We start from the raw sequence: 15,840 nt of genomic DNA on the forward strand, positions 1-15,840 counted from the left end.
TGAAGTGTCCTGGTCAAATTCCAGATCCTCCAACATGCCTGGTAGCTCCATCTGGACATACTATGGCTTCTTGCATTTTGTCAGTCTTAGCTGATGATGTGGTAACTATAATAGCTGTCATGTTATATCTAGAGATAGTTATTTTTTGTTGTGAAAGTCAAAGATTTAGATCTCCAGTGGCCTTGATTAACAATGTTAAGCTATATATGTTTCTGTAATCAACAGCAAGTGACAAGAAGATTCTGTTCAGCATCACATTGGATTAGCTTTGTCTTTCATGTCTAAATGTCAGACTACCTATATGTAGGTTGACATAGAAGGGAAATTTTTTCCTGAGTCTGAAGCAAGGCAAAAACATATTTTTTTTTCTGCTCTTCACATATCTGTAACACAGGTGGAGAACACCTAGGGAGTGTGGAAATTTAGATTGCCTTAAATCTCTTAGCTTGTTATGCAAATACATATTATCTCACGGAGATGTTAGGCTAAGTATATCCAAAGAGATTCTGTGTTATGAACAACATTTCTTATCACAGAATTCTCTTTTCAGGGATACGTGGTAAGTCAGACTCCGCACAATGTCCATTCCAAATTTATAAACTAAAAGAAAGCTCACGTAACAGAGTTTGGGGGAAGTTATTGCTGTCTTCCCTGGTTTACGTTAGAGCACAGTGACTGCAGTTATGCTGACATTACAGTATAATCATCCTGAGCTCAGACCTCTTTATAATTGTTGGTAAGTTTTCATTCAGGGAGCATTTACATTAGAATTAGCATGTTTCTGTGCATGAATATAGTTTCCTAGGTTGAAATTTTAAAGCAAAATGGCAACAAATTGCCAACTACAGCCTACATGGGAATTCATAAGATGCTTGCACATAAACGGCCTTAATGGTGGGAACTGGAGGCAGTGTCAGAGAAAACTGGATCATTGGCACTGGTATTATTAGTAGTATTTACATTACAATATCACATACAGCACTCGACTAGGGAGTTTCGCTGTGGTGGGTGCTGTCCATGCTTAACAGGAAGAGAAAATTCCTGCCCTTAAGCACTTTTGTTCCATGATAATAATGGTACAGAACAGAAAACCAGCAGGTGGGGGTTGTGGTGCTAGAGGGTGGTTATGTAAAGAAGTCTTTGGCATACTGCAGATGGTCACCTGGTTAGATGTTAGCTGTTGACAAAAATTTTCAAACCTCATGGCAGACAGCCTCAATAGGGCAACTGAAAGTAAATTGGGATTAAGGGTTGGAGCCATGCAAAAGAGACATGCAGTGAACAATTTTTTTGTCCAAGTAAATATGCTTTTCCAATGAGGGTGCAAAGTAAAAGGTAATGGTTGGATTTATCAAAGCAAGGACTTGGAGTGGGTCAGTCACATGATACGTGAATGTGCTGACCACTGGATTAAGCACGTTTGGTTTTGATAGGACTGCAAATTCTTGCTTTTCTGACATAGGAAACTTAAAAAAATAATTGAAAAACAAACAAACAAAAAACTAACAAACAAAAACAAAACTTCAATTTTCCAAAACAGAAAACAATGGTTTTGCTTTCTGACCAATCCAACACTATGCCAACATCTGCAGATATGCAGACATAGTGATCAAGTTAAAAACTCCAGAACAAAATCACCAGCCTGTACCAATGGAGGTAAAGCAGGAATAACTAAGGATGCTTCCACCTTTGGTGCCAGGCACCAGAGGGAACTGTAACTGCATATGGTATTACTGTACCAGACTGTATATCATCTTACAGTCCTTGCAGACCTTGATCTGAAACCTTATTGTACCAGGCATGGTACACTGGGGAGAATGATTGTCCTTTGTGTATGCAGGACTTACAGCCATGTATTTGTGACAGTTGAAAGGTACAGACATACTGAAATGAGGGTTGTGAGGAAATGACAACACCATATTGACCAGCGCAATCATACCCCCCCGAAGTTGCACTGCTTTTAGGGAGTATTATGAAATATATGTGACAGGAGGCATTACCTTTTTCTGGGGCACTCTGTCCCCTGAGAATGCATCTTTCAGTGCTGAAATAGTGTCTGGCAGGCTTTCAGAAGTCACTAACCTGTCTGGAAAGGCAAGGTTTGCACAATCCCAGTGCAGTGTAGGCTTGGATACTCATTCAGTACAGATTTACTGAAAGATTCATGAAGGATTTGTGAACATTTTGGACAGGTCTTTATTTTGAATGCCTCAGGATATTGTGATATTCACCATTTGTGTTTAAATTCTAGTTATGTGGCTCAAGTCCTTTTTATTTTTAAGAGAGAAATACCTCCTGGTTTGTGATCCTACATGAATTCAGTAGGAACTCATAGTTCTGACTGAAATTCCATGAAATTATGTGCCAGTAAACTCTTCTGCTGGAGCTTTGCAAGGAAATGAGATTGACTTCCTAAATCTCTCTATGAACCAGTTGAACTCAATCAAAGCAGAATGTGTACAAACCCAGTTGCCTGAACTGAAATAGAAATTGTTTGGGGGAGAGACAGTGTCAAGGAAAGGCAACACATTTTCTCTTAAGTTTCCAAAACTATAAATGTAAACACCAATACTCTTAGGTGATGAAAATATTTGTTGTTTCATCAAGTGGAAGAACAGCAAGCGCACCATGTGTTTTATGCTGTGGGGATGCCTCCAGGCAAATGTGAATAATTATATATATACTTATTTTGTATAAGCAGCTTGGATAATTATGGCTTTGGGGGACGCATTTAGCTTAATTTGTGCTGCTTTTTGTGGCTTTGATCAACAGTTGCTTCTTAGCTTCCTCATCGTGTACGACATGGCCTTCTCTCTATGAATTGGGTTGGTTGATGGAGGGGCCTGTTTGTCAATATTTTCCAGGCTGAAAACATAACTCAAAAGCAACAACTATGAGGGAATCAAAGGATGGAGACATTCTCAGTAGTAACTCTCACTGCTTTGTACAGTGTCTATGCATATGCATTTCAGCTTGAGAAGTGATGTGTGGAGCTCCAGCACTGGGAAACTTGGCACACGGGTGATGAATAAAAATTGATAGCCCTTGTTCTTTCCTTCTGTTTCCAGAGTTCTGTGCAATTCATAGTTCTCATGAGCTATAGCCGTTTTACTCTCCTATCAAATTTGTTATTTCTGCTTTGTACATTCGTTAATCTGTGCCTTGAGAGGTTCTTTTCAATAATACCAGTGGTGCAGGTAAAATACAAAGCTCTTCAGGGCTTCATAGCCATTGCTCGTGATTGTACTTTTAATACTCTAAATCCTTCTCTAGTATAGATGCATGAGGAGTGGGAAACATCACTGATGAAGAGGCATTGGGTGAGGAGTGCTGGGAGGAGACCATGATACTCCTGATAGGAGCTCGGTGAGGAGGAGTTATTGCACTACTGGAGGTGCTGATAGAGTGGGAGCGACCCAGGGATGATGAGGGCATGGCATCTTCTGTGTCAGCTGTGCTTTATTTTCCTCGCTCGACTCTTTCAGATTTGTCTTGTCAGGCTTTTGATTAATGTGGCCCTAGGATGGTTAAATTTGTCTGAGTTAAATTTATTAATGTGCACCTTGTTAATAGGAAGCACAAGCCGTGCACGCTGACAGGAGCTGCACATTCACCGCATACTAAAGGGAAGAAAAATGGGCTGCTGTTTTTCTTCATTATGCGTAGTTTATGTGAGGCTTTGATATCCACATAGGCTCCTTTCTCATTCCTCCCTATCTCCTGTTTATGTGATGGTGGTGTACTGAATTATTTTTATTAAATGATCAATTCTGAAACTGATATGAGGAGAGAAAGAAATAAGCCAGGTACTCTTTGACTCCCTTTGTTTTGTATCGCTGTCATACAACATCTCAGATACAAACAGCACAACAACTTCTCTTCAAACTTAATCAGTTTTTTGTTATCTGTGTTTTCCATATTCCTCCTTCCTCCTTCTTTTTCCTTCTCACAGAGTTACACTCTGCAAATTTGGCCTTCCATATTATGTACAGAACTTTTCTTCAGAAGACTGTAGCTCTTCTCAGAATTATTTAAAACATAAAACTAAAACAGCATTCTGCAAGCTCTCGTGAGCGTGGTGAGCTAGTACACCGTGCCTGCCTTGGATATTGAATCACAACTTGTAAACCTTTTGAAAATGAGAGAAGTGGAGAGTGGAAAGAATGGCTGGGTAGGAATTTACTCTTTGGTGACTTTGCTTGTGACTGTGTCAGATCTAGCCTTAGACATTGCCTGATGAGAGGGACTTTCCAAGAAAGCAATTCTCAACATCTTTCAGGAGTGTTCGTAAATGCAGAAGCAGCAAGAATGACAAAGCTTCAAATATTGGTGCTGAGTCGCTGTTTAATGAAGTTTATTGGAGCTTGTAGAGCTCTGATTTTCTTGGGCTTACCCTACATAGTCCCATGAAGATGGTGCTAACATCATGTGTGTACTTAATAAACCCTTAATTCACAGTGTTATGTATTCAAATGTGCATTATGTGTCTGTGTTCTACCAAACCTCTCTGGCAGACAAAGTTTGCCACTGCAGTTAACCTAAGTTCAACAGAAAGATCTCTCACTCCTGAAAGACCTCTATTATTCCTGGTTCTTGACTTACATGCTCCATTTTTTAATGGATACAGACAATTGCAAATGTTCAGTTAGTGCCTAATCTTATCATGGTTTCTTATGTGTCTTGCACAGTTGCCATTTTTTTTAGCAATGAGGTATGCTTGGCCTAGCGTAAAATAAAATAGTGTGCTTGTCATAGCGAAGACTGGTTTGTGACTAGAATCTTGTACAAGAATCTGTCAGAATCCAGTTCATCTTTCACACCAAAAGCAGAGTTTACCAGCTTGGCAGGTAGAACAAATGTATAATTTCTAGGCAGATTAAATGAACTCAGTCAGTAGTCTCCAGGAGATGATGAACATGGTAATGCACATTGACTCTCTTTTAGAAAAGAACTGCGCTTTAATGAAAGATTTTCTGTAGCTGGAACAGCTATCTGTGTGCATAGCATTGTACAACTGAGGCATTAAAATGTTTAAAATATGAAGGCTTAACTTCATGCCTTCAAGATACCCATAGCGATGATGGAATGATTCTTTACCTCTTTCTATTCATTCAGTGACAAGTGATGCTTAATTATGACTGGAAGAGAACTAATAACCTGAAGTAGTCAGTATAAATATGAAGGCAAATCAGAAATAAAGTGGGTACAGTGGCATTTTCTATAATCCACAACCCTGAGCTTCTGAGCCCAATTAAACGATTAGGAAAGCAAAGCTGAAAACTGGTTCTTTTACTGCGATAAGCAGGAGCCGATAAGACTGTGAAGGACAATGAAGGTGATCTGCAAGCTGACAAGCCCTTGCAGACCATAGGATACTATTATGAATGGCAGAGTAAATGGACAGATTGACTCTTCAAAGCGTAGGTAAAACATCTAGCTAGTCATGCGTGGGTGATGATGAAACTCTATTCTGTAAAGAAAGAGCACACCAGTACATTGTCAATGTTAAGAGTGACTGAAATGAAATCACCAAATGCAAAAGGAGTGATCGGAGAAGGCCTGTTTACACTGCACTACTGTTCTGAGCTTGCTGTGTGCATGTTTCTCAGGGGGTGTTTCCTTGGCTGTGCAGTGACATGGTGTGGCTGTGTTAGCACCCTTCTTTAGGTTGAGAAGGGGAAGGGGAAGATATAACTGAAGTGGTGTAATAGTAGCACAAACTGGAGTGGTGCCTAATACAAGGGAATAACTGAAACAGTGAGAAAGAAATTCCTTAAGGACTGAAGATTTTGGTCGTTCTATGGCTGTACAGCAGCATGCTCCTGACTGATGACCACCATCATTACTGCATTCTCAGCTCAAAGGCATGAACATCTTATATTGCTGTGGGGGTTAATCCTGCATCCATTGAGAATATAGGGACTTTGTCACTTCTGCAGAGTGGAATGGGGCAGTCCTGGGTTATGGTATAAGGTAGTATATAAGGAAGTATAAGGTATAAAGGAAGTAATTGGAAAGCTCTTCATGGCTGGCTGTACTGTTGTGACTCCCATTAATAATAATGATTATGCAGTGTGTTACAAGTATTTCCCCTATGCACCTGATAAGCGTCCTTACAGCAGTTTGTGCAGTGTTACAGAGCTGAATGTCCTAGCTAACTAGCAGCAGTGGTGAGGAAAATTAAACAAAATATGACACTAGCAAATAGATTTACATCTGTAACTGCTGTCGCTTTGAGTTGCTTTTCAGTCATCACATGTCCTCTTTATGCAAGGCTGGGGAAACCATTATGGGTATTATTATAAAGAGACAATGACACCTCCTTTACCAAAATGTAATCTTTATGAGAGTTGGGACACATTTTCTGCCTGAACATGTTTCTGAAGATGGAAAGAGTAATATTTTTGGAATAAGGAATGGAAGGATGCTTCTGCCGTTCAAATCTCCAGTTGCTCCTAGAACTAGAATGAGGGATAAAGTGAGGCTAATGAGGTGTGTTTACTTGGTCTCCTCTTAAGCATAAGGAGTCAAAAGACATGGTTGCTGGGAGAAATATTCTAACATTTCTTGGTTGGCTTGTATTAGCTAGTTACATGGTTGCTTTGCAGCTTTGATCTTTTCTCAAAAAGAAACAAACCCCTTTACCTTTAAATGTAATTTGCAGCAGAGAACAATTCCTGAACAAAGAACAGCAAAGGATGTGAATTGCAAAGGCCACTTGTGCAGGATACTGGGAAATAATGATCATGTGGAAAAAGTACACAGTTTAATTAAGCACATTGATTAAATCAATATGATTCAAATACCTTAGTGCTCCAATCAGCTTAATCTCATTAAATGTAATTCAGGCCTCGATAATTGATTAATAATGCATTATAGTTTATGAATTATTGACTTCAAGTTATAATAACTGTGCCTACTCCCTACATGGCAGCAACCAGTGTTGCATGTTAATTATTAAAGACTCATGCTCTGTTCTCTTGAATAACTTTTTTAAAGCTGGAGATGACACATCTCCTAATGAAATGGGGATCAAATTAGATCAATGCCTTATTGGAGTTAGCCCACCCAAAAGGAAAATGCATTCTTTAAAGGAAGCTCTCATCTAACAGTGCTGAAGTAGGGAGGCAGAATGACCTGCTTTGATTAGTAATGATCTTTCGAGCAGTCAGAAGAACTGCCTGCAGCAATTCAGCTGAAGTGCTAACCTGGCATTGTGCTTGTTGGAAACAGTTCACAATGGGAAGCACATCTGTTGTTCTCTTAATGGCATTGCATTCTGTATTTTCTCCAACACACATACACACGGCATAACCAATGCTCCCGAGCCCTTAGGTCACACCTGTTTGCCAACTATTCATAGAGCAATTCAGTTTCCAATATTTCTGTCTGGATGCTCAGTGGTTTCTGTGGAAAGGATGAATATGCTTTTATAATAGTGGAATATTCCTTTAGTGGTAGTTACCCATACTCATGGCAAGGGAGTTGCAACTAGATGATCTTTAAGGTCCCTTTCAACCCAAACCAATCTATGATGATAATTGCAAGTGTCATACAACAAAAAGCACCATTGCTACTACTGATGAAAGTCTCAGGGAAGAAACCAATACTTTAAGAAAGCCTCAGCTCCTGAAGTAGAGGCCTCCTATTAAATGGCATTTCCATTGAATCTGAACAGAAGATATTGTCTCAGATTGTCTTTCTGCCTACTTAGGTACTTAACGTGATCCAAATTGCAATTTTATGCAGAGAAGTCCACGAGCATTACACTTCCTTAAAGTATTCCATTTATGGAATATTTACTGCTTTTTTATTTCATCTCCTTCTTTTCTATTTCTATTCCTTACTTGTGATTATATTTAAAAATGAACAGATTTTATTGTGTATAGAAATTGAATGAGAAGATTATAGCAAACTGTGGAGGGGAAAAACAAAATATTTTTGCTTGATTCTTGTGTCTGCAATAGTGATTTTTTTTTTTTTATCTGCGTATCCCCTTGAGTTGAAGATTTATTCCTAATTTGTGGAGGTGCTGGTTTCTCTCTTGCTTTGTACCAAACACTTTGTTTTTGGTGACAAGAAGTCAGCTGTAGTGAAAACTGTGATTCTGTTTTAATGCAGTAAAGAATGGATGAATAAGGATGTCATGTATTCTGCAATGCTAAATAGTTACAGAATTGTGAATATGAACTTTTTCTGCTTGAATAGGTAGTTTGTCAGGCATCTAAAGCCAAAGTAAAGCTCTCTAAATATGTAACACCAGCAGTGTGTGCTCTAAATTTTTCAAGATTGTCTTTCAATTTGAAACATCTTTTCTTTCTTTCTTTTTTTTTTTTTTTTCTTCTTTTCTGATATCCCAGTCATAACAACGTGGCAGCCCATTGCAATGCCCTGAATGATGTGCTATTTACAGACAAATTTCTGCAAAATTGTGTTCCTGTTTGAATATTCAGTCTGCAACCATAAAGGTGGAAGCTGGTTGAGTGGAACATGAAATTTGTGAGATAGATTTGGGGCTGTCTGTGGACTGAGGCCAGTGTTTTTCATAATGAATCACTTGTTCTTTGACCTCCAGCATTCGGTGGGACTCACTCAGCTAGCACAGCACTGATGCCACGGTCAGCCTTCTGTGAGTTTGGCAAAATGCCTATTAACATATTGAATCCAATGGTCAAGACAGCAAGCAGAGCACAGAAAACACTGAATTGAAGATCATGAAAAATGTGCCTTGGAGCATAAGCAACTAGCAATGTTATTTTGCAAAAGGAGAAAGCAAATAGTGTAATCTCTTTCCTCTCCCACCCTTTGTGCATGCTAGTGGGACAACCATCTGAAGTGAGATAATTTGTGCTGCTATGGATCTTCTTCATTCATCTGTAGTTTTTCACAGTGGTGGTGTGTGTCTGTGTGTCATTTTTTTATTATTATTATTTTTAAAAAGAGCCTTCATTCTGAAATTTGGAGATTTGTTCTAAGTTCCCTTCTTAGTAGATTGTGCTATGCAGTTTTCTTCCCTTTCTTTAATTTTTGTTCTATTGCCCTTCCTTTTTTTTTTTTTTTTTTTTTTTTTTTTGAATTATTAGTCTCATCTTTGTCCTAAGAGACTTGTAACCTTTGCATATCCTTTCCAGAGAATAAATATTGTGATTAACAGCATTTTCTGGAATATGAGTTAGCAATGTCTTCTTGGTTGGTACAGACTTGGGCTAGAATATCAGTAGCTCTCAGCACTGTATATGCCCCATTCTTCCAGTGTATCAGAGCCTTTTCTGAAATGTTAATGAATTAAACATCTTGAAAATCTAAATCAGTACATAACTGTCATAATTATTTTCATTAGTGATTTGTTTTTAAATGCCTCTGAGGTGCCTTCTCGCAGGTGCATGGTACAACTTGGATTTTTGATATAAGGCATTGAAAATTCTGAATGAAACTGGAAAAGGTTTGGGGGAGTTCATGCTTATTTCTTATATTGCTTCAGAAATTTATAGACAGCTGTTTGGAACACACCTGTCTTACAACACCCCTGTGTCCTAGCCTTGCTGCAGTGGAGTTACAAGATTCTATCACAGTAATAGGTTGTCCAAATTCTCACCTTCATAAAGGGGGGAAAAAATAATTCATCATCTCTCCCTTAGGGGGAAAGGCTTCAGAAAGACCTGCAGATGCTGTGCTTCCAATGGTCAATCTGTGTATCTGGTAGAGGTATTGAAATATAGCCCATCAGAGCCTCCAGACAGCTTTTACTCCCTGAAATGGTGAATGAGCATTGAACGGCTACTAGGCTTCTCTTATCAACTTCAAATCACGGCATGAAGGAAAGAAAAAGAAAAAAAAAAAAAAAAAGCAAAACAAAAACACCAACAACACAACAAATGTGTTTCAGTGAGCTGCACATTTCCCCTCTCCGGCTATAAATTCCAGTCACATATGGTACTGTGGGGCATACGCTAAAAGGTCAATGTGGTACTGTATAAATTAGCCAGGGAAGCATTCAAATTGAGTTAAATTTGTTCTCAATATGACAGAGAGAGGCTCTGTGAGGGAGGACATAATTTTAGGGTCAGATTGACTGCAGACTGAATATTGTTATAAGCAATATGCTTAGAAGGGGTGAAGAGCTAATGCTTATGCCTCAAGGTAAAGCAGAGGTCAGGAAGGGGTTTCTTCCAGCTGGTCACAATGTTGCCCAATTAGTTATGTGTCTTTACTGCACAGGTTATTGTTTTTCACCACTTACAGGCTCTAGAGCACCTCCTGATACAGGGTAAAGTGGGTTGGCCTGGAGGTAGTTGGGTTTGCTGCTGCACACCTGTTTCTAGCTGACAAAACAATCAGTTGATTGCAGATTTCAGCTTCCTGCTGGAGTTGTGGATGGTACGGTAGTTTGTGGAGCACTTTTTGTCCTTAAAGGCCAGTAAGAGGGACTCGTGGCTGCTGAGGTGGAGACTTGCTGTAAGGCAAGAAACTGGAGTTTTGTAGTGGAGTTTTACACAAGCATTGCCTGTGTACAATGTTCTTTTCTGCCTGCTCTGTCTTGTCTGCTATCTGTAAGGCAATTAAGAATTGCTCCACTAAGAAAAGGAGATGAGCTGCTGAGCTGTCATAGTGACCAATTGTCCTCCTTTCTGTTTAGTTGTACCTCCTCTTTGCTAAGTACCAGGCAAGCTGTGGTCAGGGAGTGAAGGGCAGGTCAGTTGGCAGGTTGCTCTTGTGAAAAGGAGTAATCCATAGCTGGAAAGCTCACTGAGTGTAGCATATGTATGGGCTGATGTCAGGCTCAAATAAGTGTGCTTGCTGTCACAGAGAACGGTGTCCGTCTCCAGTATTTTTTTCTTCGCTGGCCCAGATGCTGTGATTGCAGATTGAGCTAGATATACATTGCTTTTTGGTGCCTGATGATCTCATGGGAACAAACTATTCTTTGACCTGGACTCAGTAATGAGATTGGACAGAGCGGGCAAAGTGTGGACTCTGCTACTCTCCTAATAAACTATTGCTGTTGGTTTGGGAACTCAACTTAGAGATAGGTTAGGGGAAGATGGTTAAGTCTGGCACAAACTGTGCTAAAGAATTGCTAGGTTGTGGCAGGAACAATAGCACACCCTGCTTCCAGAGAATCTGCTACTCTTAGATGTTCTCTCACTGTTCTCTCATAATCCAGTGAATCTTGCATTTTGCAGTCTCTAACCATAGGCTTCTGCCATGCAGAGGCAAACACGTCAATATACAGAGCAGGCAGACCACTGGGAAACACCGTGGGTGTCATCATAACTTTCATGTTGTTGTCATCTTTACCCTTTAAATCTTGGCTGACTGGTTTAGAGGGACTGTCTATTGCAGCTTACTTTAAACAAAATAAACATTTTTTAAACTCACTTTAAAAAATACACAACTTGTTTTAAAACAAAAAAGCCCTAATACTTCAAGGCTTTGTAAACTTTCTGGATAACAGTGTTCCAATTTCTGGATTTCATGTTAGGAGCTATGTGCTTCTGTCTAATAAAGGCTGACCTAACTAGTCGTGTATTATAAATTACTGGTGTTGTTTGGGTTGTATGGAGCAGCTTTACTACTTGTTTGCCAGAGCTGCAGGCAGGTTCTTCTACTACTCTGCCCACGTTGATGCGAGCAGTTCCACAGTCATGTGAAACATAGTGGATAGTATTCCTTTGTGTTGATTCTAGTATTAATATACCAGAGAGCCTTAGTGGGTGAGGGGACACTTCTGCAATGCATGGTGTGTGCTTGGTTTTCCCTTGTTTTGGTATCTGTAATACTGAACACCTGCTATTTGTAATTTTTATGTGTAAATTGGTTTTGCTGTGAGCTTCTCTGTAGGTTTCTATTTGATCTGTTTAACTGAGTTTCATTTCTCTAATTCTAGAACAGGATCACTTCTATGTGACTGATACAGCCAATCTTATCTCAGTAAAATAAGTACAGCAGTATATTGAAACTCATAGTTTTGCAGGCGCCACTGGCTGACACTTCTTGTTGCTTGTAACTGACAGATTCTAGAAGAAATTTGCAGTTAATGGGCTGCAGTTATATATAAAATGAAATAAGACTGAAAATACACTGTAATGATTTTTAAAATACTCTTCAGTTAATGAGAGGATTTGTCCATCTCTACATCAGAGAAACTTGTTAGCTCTCTGAGCTTGACCAACTGTTTCTAATGCAGAAATAGAAATTGCCAATAAACAAGTGGAGACAGCTGCTACGTTCAGACTGTAAATGTGCTGATAAGATCAACTAGTTGACAAGTGACATGGTAGATGCTGCAAAGTGCACCAGTGTTTGTAGAGAGCTGAACTTGAAGGGTATCTTTTCAGAATTTTTTTTTTTTTTTTTTTTTTTTTTTTTTTGGTGACTGATGGATATTAGTTTCTAGCTGACAAAACTAGATGCATCAGGTCTTTCACTCATTTTAGGTTGCTTTTCTTTTTCTGCAATTTCTACTGCTTCATTTTGTTACATGACTTTGCAGAATTGAGTAGCAGAAGGAAAAATACTAGTCAGTGTGTCTCCTGTTTCCCTGGTCTTCTATTCCAGAAGAGAGGAGGGGAAGGGGAAAAGAAAAAAACAACACAGGAAGCTATTGAATTTTGAAGTCACCATTTACCTGTTATATGTGTAAGCAGGCTGCCCAAATATTGATATAGGACTCTTATAGTCCTGTCAGAACAATTTTTCTTAAGGCATCCTAGAGATGTTCCGTGCCTTTTCTCTCCACTCCATCTTACCTTTACGTTAATGAAGTTTGCATAATGGAATTAGGTCCCAGAACCAACAGGACTTGTTCCAGATCTTAACTTTTTCCCAAAGAAGGCATTTTCTCAGTAACACTCAGAAAATATCTATCAAATCACCAGCGCATTTAGAATTCAATTTTCTCTCTCAATTGCAATTGTCGTACTACTTAGTTGTGGCTGGAGCAGGGGGGAGTAATTTCTCTGCCACTTGGTAATTTTTTTTACAAGCTTTTTCTCTTCTGTCTTCATTAAAGTTGTTTAACAAACTGTTTTGAAGATTTGCTTGCTTAGCCAGGTTGCTGTTTTTGTCTGAAATGGACAAGATGTTAGGTGAAATAAGCTGTATTTTGTATTAAAAATCTGGTGGGGTGAACTGGTGGGTAAGCGTGAGTGAATGAACAAGTCAGAATGGGGTTGGAGGTATATCTTGACCCACAGATAAATGAGGAGTTTTGGATGACTCGGGGAAAACATGAAAAGGCATTATGGAATTGTCTTGTGAGTCTTTGCCAAGTGTTCTAGACTTTTTTTTCTCCCTTAAGAAAAAGCAGACCTACTACAAGTTCCCATTTTCTTTCCTCATTCTTCCCTTGGTCTGAACTTACTGATTTCATACCATTTTATTTTACTTTATTTTATTTTTTTTTTTTTTACTGATCTGCAAACACCACTTTTCTCCTCAAGTCTGAAAATGAGACATAATAATGATTGATGCAGGAATATTGTAGCACTCTGCAAAGGTGTATGTATGTACTAATTTTGGGAAGCATGGGTGGGTTTCAATATGAAATTGACAGCTATGCTGTAGTATCATGATATAAGACAACATAACTGAGGAGGGACTATTCTGATAATATTTAGGTTCCAGATTCAATTAATTTTCATGACTGATGAACTAAATACCAAAGCAAAAATAGGAGGAAGTACTCTGAAGTCATGGTTCATGTGGAAATTCAATTCTCAAGTGAATGTGGATGACACAAAATACTTCATAATTGGGACTTTGGAAACTGAGCTTGAACTCAGTGACTGATATGTATGTTATCCTTTGGCAATTTGCTTGTTCTTTAAAACCCTGTGTTGTTAAACTGGAATATGCTTGAAACATGTGAAATCTTTCAGAAGATGATGAGTGAGATTGGGATTTATTTTTGCTGGCATCAGGCTTTGACAAGTCTTCCAAAGGACCTTTAGGTACCACCATAAGCACCTACCTGAAGACTGTGACTGAAGTGAAAATGAAGAAAAAAGGTGGACGGTTGAGAGGGCAGAAAGTCCTTAAATACATCATTGGTAAGGCTGTACCTACAGGAAGAAAATGTAGGGAGGCGTTTATTGTAAAAATGAGTCAGTAGTGGATAAGTGGATAACACAGCAGAAATTATCTGTGACTTTTTTTCTTTGTGCTTGCTGTGCTGGAGTAATTTCTGAAAAACGATGTCTTAGTCTTATTTTTTTTTTTTTTATAGTGTTCCCTCCCCTGTAACGTGGTGTAAAAGGTGCAGCCAGTGCCAAGGTCATTCCTTTCCCCTTCTTGACCAGCAGGAGACAGGGTAGACTCTAACAAGATTAGTGTCTCATCTGCTTTGTCATTTCATAGCGTTGCAGATCACCCTAATGCAGCTTGGGAATTTGTATTGTAGCAGAGTGGGAAAGTGCATTCAGTAGAGCAGGCATCGAAGGCTGTTCTTGAAACACAGTCCTGTAAATCCCGGCCCCTGGCAGCACAAGCTGTTTAGTTATGTTTTATGAATCAGGTCGTATAGTGTCTGTCACAGCTTCCAGATGCCAAACTCCTGTGACGGCTTTGTCAAGCATTTTGAAAGGGCGAAAATACAGCAAGAGGGTCACCGTGAAGCATAATCCAACACACAGGAATTGTTCTGCACAAAGAGTAACTAGCCAGAGGCAAAAGAATAAGCAAGAGACATGTGAAGGCCTCTGGAGTCTTGTTGCCCCCACTCTCTATATTCTGCCTGCGTTTAGCACTTACTAACTGTGAATGAGCAATAAATGTAGCTACATGTAGTCTCTGTGCTGACATAGGTGATGGGCCTGCGAGCTATGTAGAATGTCTGTAGATAGACTTGAAACAAAGCTCCTGCTCATCGCAGCTCAATCAACACTCAGCAAGGTGACTTGCTGCTTAATTTCTTTCACATCATACCCTTTTAATCAGAACGCTCCCAGAACCCACCTTCGAGCTTGTCAAGCTTCTTTCCCACCAGTTGGGATATCACTTGGAATGCAGATACTGTGACCTTATTTGTTAGCTTATCAAGATGTGACTTGAAATTGGGCTCAGCCCAGATAAAATAATTGCTGTTTGCACACAGGGTAATGCTGGTAAGATGCTCCCCATGAGGCCATCTGCTAACCTGCCTCAAACGTAATTTAATAGAAATCAAATAAAATAAATCAAATTAAAGCATGCATCTAATACATACAAGCTCTGAAATGAATTTGTATTACAAACAGGCAGTGAAACTGAGTGGTTGGTTTCTTCATCCATGAAGAAAGCTTGCTAACTAATATAGAAAACAAAAATAATTTAAGGAGACCTTTTGATTTTGAGGTTCATGGGGATGTTAGATGACAGGTGAAGGTTGTTATTTGTATTCTTGCAGTTAGAAAGCATTAGGTAGATTTTTTTTTTTGCAAACAATGTATTGGTGTAAGAAGCTTTGTTAGACACAGAAGGACAATGATTCATCTTTGCAATTCTTGCCATTAGCCTGTCATGACCATGATTTGCAGTGATTTTCTTTTATTTAAATAAGTGATTCTTTTAAAAGCATTCTGATAGTTTATAGAGCAGAAGATGAAATGGTAGTGAATGCTCTGAAATATAATGGTTTCAGTGTGAGTGCTTCGTGTCAAGAAAAGCAGAACTCATCCTAGGGATCCGATGGTGCTGTAAAGAATGACTGAGCAACAATGTATGGATTTGAAAGCTGGAAGAGTTCTGCTAGGGAAATGTTGGGTTGAAAATGAAGGAAGGCACCTTGACTGAAGAAACATGTTACGCACTATCAGTTTCCTGAAGCTAGTCTGTACTACGTGTCAGAAATTCAGACTGATC

The 15,840-nt window shown here is 39.1% G+C and overlaps 1 protein-coding gene across 4 annotated transcripts in view; it reads left to right on the forward strand.

The window, feature by feature from the left end:
- AGBL1 (AGBL carboxypeptidase 1) overlaps positions 1 to 15,840 on the forward strand; it is a 287,320-nt gene that overhangs the window by 83,041 nt on the left and 188,439 nt on the right. The window lies entirely within an intron of this gene.

This window comes from Aythya ferina (genome assembly GCF_964211825.1).
Source record: "Aythya ferina genome assembly, chromosome: 11".
Classification (NCBI taxonomy): Eukaryota; Metazoa; Chordata; class Aves; order Anseriformes; family Anatidae; genus Aythya; species Aythya ferina.